The following is a 5792-nucleotide window of genomic DNA, read 5'->3' as shown; positions in this document are numbered from 1 at the left end:
TTAGTTCAAAGTATAACTTGAAGTATTTTTAAAGAAGATAAGGTTATCTATCGTTTATTATGTTTAGAATGCATGATGGTTAACAAAGTCATTTTGCCAATGGTGGTATGAACATGTTGAATAAATTGACTTTTACTTCAATAAACATATGTTGTCTTGAATTTCGCCATAAAGGAAGAAAGAACGGTTTTTGTAAGATAAGACTTTATCGTTGATAGAAGTATTCGTATTTTGATCTTTAGGATGGTTATGAGCATGATTACTAATATAGAATTGGATGACCTTGCTAGTTGTGTTTCAAGATTTCAATGAATGAGTTAAGTTTACTATTGTGAAAAAATCCTACTGCGGAGTCTATGCATGAGAACGAGACACGGAAATCAAGAAAGTAGAAACATGACACCTAGGGTGTTGTTAATGAAAAGGCGTGTTTTGAAATGGGTAAAATATTTTGGAAACCGCAATGTGGCCGGACGTGGTAACCCATTGTGTGGTGTGTGTTTTGTGTGTGTTCCAATGGGAATCCGGAAAAGCGGAACCATTGTGAGGTTGTGTGTGTTCCAATGGGAATCCGGGAAAAGCGGAACCATTGTGAGGTTGTGTGCGTTCCCATGGGAACCCGGAGCAGCGGAACCATGGTGAGGAATGGCTTGGTTATCCGCGGAGAGGAGCCAATGCAATTGTGTGCCAATGGGAACCCGAGACGGCGGAACCATTGTGAGGATACTCGGGAGACCGAAACGGCGGAACCGAGGTTGGGTGTGTAAAAATGATTTTTGAAATGTAGAACGGTATATGAAAATGAGACACAGTTTACGATGAGTCGCGTAGGAGAAACTCAGAAAGTCATGGACACCAACGCTAGGAAGATAGCGAATGTGGATGTGTCATTGTTATTCATTTATACATGAGTTATGTGAAAATCATGAGTTTGTGTGCTATATCTATGACCTATTGTTTGTAAGTTATGGGTTAACGGGTATAGGATTGTTCTGCTGAGCTTTTGTAGCTCACAGTGTTACCTTTTGGTGACCCTGACATATTATATTGGTGGCGACGCCGGTATAATGTGTCAGACCTTATAGATGATCAAGATGAACAGTACACCTTGGAGACTTTTGGAGCTGAGGAGCTAGCTAGGATGGAGGAGCAGGTAGAGCTGTAATTAGGAACCCTAGAACCCTCTTCATTTGTGTAAATATTGAACTTTTGTGGGAGTTTTGTTGTAATAACGAGCCAGACTCCCTTTGGTTTTGTCAATAAAATGTTTATTTAACGTACCCAAAATTGGAGGCGTTACACTCCGAGTCCCACGTGCCTTCTTCGTCAAAGACCACGTCTCGGCTTGAAATCACCTATCCATTGCTTGGATTGTACAATTTGTAGCCTTTGGACCTTGAATCATAGCCGATGAAGACATACTTTTCGCTTCTATCATCAAGTTTAGATCGCTTTTCTCTGGCACTTGTGCATAGGCAATGCTTCCAAAAACTCGCAAGTGTGAGACCCCGGGCTTTTTTCCACTCCATGCTTCTTGTGGAGTCTTCCCCCAAACACTTCGTATGGGAGAGCGGTTTGACAAATAAACCGCACAAACAACTGCTTCAGCTCAAAATTCTTTCGGCATTCTCTTGCTCTTCAACATACTTCGAGTTGCGTTAAGAATGGATCTACTTTTCCTTTCGACAACACCATTTTGTTGAGGGGAGTACGGAAGTGTTAGAGGACGGCGAATCCCATTTTCTTCACAAAAATCATTAAATTCGTTTAGGGTGAATTCGCCTCCTCTATCAGATCTCATGGCTTTTATATCATAGTCACTTTCTTTTTCAACAAGCGCCTTGAATTTTTTGAAAACATTATACACTTTCGACTTTTGTTTCAAAAAATAGACCCATGTCTTGCGGCTAAAATCATCAATAAAAAGAAGAAAGTATCTATTTTTGCTGAGAGAATAAGGATCAATTGGTCCACACACATTGGTGTGAATAATTTCCAAAGGCTTTCTTGCTCTTGTTGTTGCCTCTCTTGGAAAGCTTTTTCTAAAGTGCTTACTGATGAGTACCCAATATTGTAGATATTTGGTGCAACTAGTCCCGCTTTATGTTGTTTTATCTTGCGTTTATTTAGCTTTCATAGCGATATTGCACGTAAGGTTGGTTTTCGTGTGTTTCAGGTAATTCATATAAATAAGGCGTGTTTGAATGCCAAGGAATGCTCCGGATGCTTCCAAGTACCCGAAGACCCTGTCGGCCCCTTAAAATCTGTCTAAGTATAGAAAAATATCGATTTTCGAGATAAAAAATGGCAGTAGTTGATCCTTGAATTTTTCTAAGAGTAACTACAAAGTTGCAAGGTTTTATTTGAAGAGTAAGATCATGTTTTGATCCATTTTCTCTTGAGAAAAATCTGCAGTTTTCTGTTTTGTACTAAAAGTGGGGGGTTGACATTTTGATTTAATTGAAATCTTGAAATTCTGGTAATACCATTGTTTCCAAATGGGGGGTAGATGCTGAGGAGCTATGAAGTTGCTGGGAGCTGTTTGCTGAAGTTGAAGCCTCAACCTGAAATTTGCAGTTTTGAAGAATGTTATCGATAACATCCTTAATGGTATCGATACCATTTGTCCCTTTTTGGTCCAGAAGTTGTCCAGACCCAAGGGTAGCGATACCTATCCCATTTGTTGTCAATACCTTGTTTCTCCGGGGGAATATTTGAGTGATGTTATCGATACCCGTTTGATAGGTATTGATAACATTGGTCTCCTGCAGATATTTTTACTGCTTTTGGACTTTCTATTTATGGAATACTTGTCACTTTTAGCAAGTTCAGGAATATTTTGTGGAGAGAAAATGCTGAGTTGTATAAATACCCCTCTCTCTCCCCCTTAGTTGTAGCTAGCACTTATCTACTTTAGTTTCTAGTTTTAGTTCTCTCTCTGGGAGAGATTTTTCCATTGTTGTCTTGCTCCAAGCTTTCTTAGTTAATTTCCTTAAGAACTCAAGTAAATATTGGTCTTATGTTAATGTCTCGTTTATTAATGTTGTAGCTACAGCTTGGATCTTCCTTAATATCAAGTTCGTTTTTTATTTTGTCGGTTAAAAATGTTTGTCAATTCTAGCATGCTATCTAGTCTGTTCAATATGAGTGAGTAGTTTATTAGGCTCGGCCATGGGGTGATTAACACACCCCGTGACTTATGTTTATCTTGCATTTCCCAACTCAAGACTTGAGGTTTGGTTTGTAAATGTGCGTAGTTCGCCCTTTTATGTAACAAAACTTACCGATGTTAATCTCCGGTGATCATGTGCTTGTTCACACGGTTTCGAGAGTTATGTCTCAGTTCGTGTTTGCCAAAAGAACCAAAGAACTTGCTCGCTTTCCAAACTATGCTTCTAGTTCATGACCTTGATATTTCGTTTGAATTCAAGTCTTGGCGTTGTTAATCTTCGGTGATCATATGCTTGCACACATGGTTTCGGGAGCGATGTCACGCCTTGTGTTTAGCTTATTATTCAAACTATATATCAAGTCTAACCATTTTCATAGCTAAATCTTCTGGTGGATAGCCTATGCTGTGCGATTCAACCGTATTTTCGTTGAGAATTGTTAGATGGCTTAAGTTACGGGCGTTAGTAACTCCATTGCCTTGCCGCCTTTAATTTTTAGTCCAAACTCATTTTCTAGTCTTTTTCATAAGGGTATTTCTCACCTTTCAAAGGAAAACTAAAAGTTGGCCGCCTTAACGCCACAAACCCTTACATCTACAATCCGAACAAGCTATATTCAAACTCCATGTGGATCGACTCGGACTTCCTCGCTATACTATGCAAATCTTTAGTTGTAGTTCGGTTAATAAATAATTGAATTTGACGGCCGTTTGGTAAACTTCAACAACTACCGAATGAGACATCACTTACCAAGAAGGCATCCTTCACAAAATTGATCCCGGTAATTAATGGAAGGCAATCCTCTCACCATTCCTTTTCCGGACAACAATTTTAGTCCCCCAAAATTGAAATGCCCAAATCTTAAGTGCCAAAGCCAAGTAGTATCTTTGTAGCATGCTTTTAAGCATTTAGCAACATCATTTTGTATATTTAACAAGAACATTCTATTGCTTGTCATTGGCACTTGGGCAATCAAGTCTCTTTTGTCATTTGTTATAAAAAGACTACGATTCTTCATGTGGATATCATAGCCTTTTTCTAAGAGTTGTCCAATACTCAAAATATTAGTTTTCATGTTGGGGACATAACAAACATTTGAAATAAATCGGTGCCTTCCATTTTTTAAGTGAATCAAAATTTTACCTCTTCCGTTCGCTGGAACTTTGGATAGATCTCCAAAGGAAACATTGCCGCTTATCGATTCATCAAGCTTCACGAACAAGCTTTTGTCTCCGCACATATGGTTGCTTGCGCCCTTGTCAAGATACCATGTATTCTTGTCCTCACCTTCTTTGCCTTTATAAGCCAATAATATCGTAGATTCGCCTTCTTTGCCTTTATAAGCCAATAATACCATAAAGTTTATTTCTTCCCCTTTGCTAACAAGGTTAGCTTTCTCTTCCGCATGGTTAGTATCATTTTCACATTCCCAAGCAAAATGACCAAACTTTTGACAATTATAACATTTAACTTGAGATTTGTCATATCTTTGCCTTCGGTTGCCATAATTTCCTCTCCCACGACCTCTATTTGGTTGGAAATTTTGACTTCTTTCTTCATTGCAATACTTTCCTCCTCTTCCTTGCCCTTCTCCTTGGCCACGACCACGACCACGTCCTCGGCCACGGCCACGTCCACGTCCACGACCATTTTGATTCACTTCACATCTTTCATTTAGATTGAGTCTTGTTTGAAGAACTTGCTCCAATGGCTCTTTCTTCCTTCTATTGATCTTCAACTCATGGGCTTCCAATGATCCCATGAGTTCATCAATAGCCATGGAATCAAGATTTTTTGATTCCTCAATGGCCGCAACAACATAGTCAAATTTCGTATCTAATGACCGAATGATTTTTTCGACCACCCGGACATCATTTAAATTTTCACCATTTGATTTCATTTGATTTACAACAGCCAAAACTCTTGAGAAATAGTCAGAAATTGATTCGGAAGTATTCATTTGTAAAGATTCAAACTCACCTCGAAGTGTTTGGAGACGAACTCGAAATAAAAACATTGAAGAGGGATTTTGTCCATGTGTGTCTTGGAGTACAGATGAAGATCTTTCGCTTATTGGTACATGCACAACGATATAACTCCAAGAAGTTTTCACTTCATTGATTCAACTATTTGAGTCGTCTTCCGGTGGATTTCTGGAAGTGTCTTGGAAGACTTGTGAATTCAAGGCAGCGGCGGTCAAGAATTGGGTGTGGTGAACGTGGATTCGTCAAGTAGGTCTTAGACTCGATTGTGAGAATTCAAATCGTAGGGTAAGATTACTTGTAACTGCACAATGGTTATAGTGCTTGATTCCTTCCCGTGGTTTTTTCCTGTTTAGAGTTTTTCACATATATTAATTCTTGTGTTCATCGTTGTTTATTGCTTTTCGTTCTTGCGATTGGATTGATATATTGATTGGTGATTTATTGATTAAAGAATTCATACATAGCAAATATTTATAAACCTAGGCGAACTAGGGTTTTTCAGAGGGTAATAGGAAATCCATTCGTAATGGGAGAGATATATACCTTGTTCTGGGGGGATAATTGGTTGGGTTGTGGTCCCCTTATATCCTGTGTTGAGGGCCCCCTTTGCACCATGAATTAGATCTTAGAGTTCAAG

At 38.9% G+C, this 5792-nt stretch overlaps 1 pseudogene; it reads right to left on the bottom strand.

The window, feature by feature from the left end:
- Nucleotides 1-1351: 1351 nt before the first annotated feature.
- Nucleotides 1352-5130, bottom strand: LOC131306990 (uncharacterized; annotated as a pseudogene).
- Nucleotides 5131-5792: the final 662 nt, after the last annotated feature.

The sequence above is a fragment of the Rhododendron vialii genome, chromosome 11a (genome assembly GCF_030253575.1).
Source record: "Rhododendron vialii isolate Sample 1 chromosome 11a, ASM3025357v1".
NCBI lineage: Eukaryota > Viridiplantae > Streptophyta > Magnoliopsida > Ericales > Ericaceae > Rhododendron > Rhododendron vialii.
This window is presented reverse-complemented; position numbering and strand designations above follow the sequence as displayed.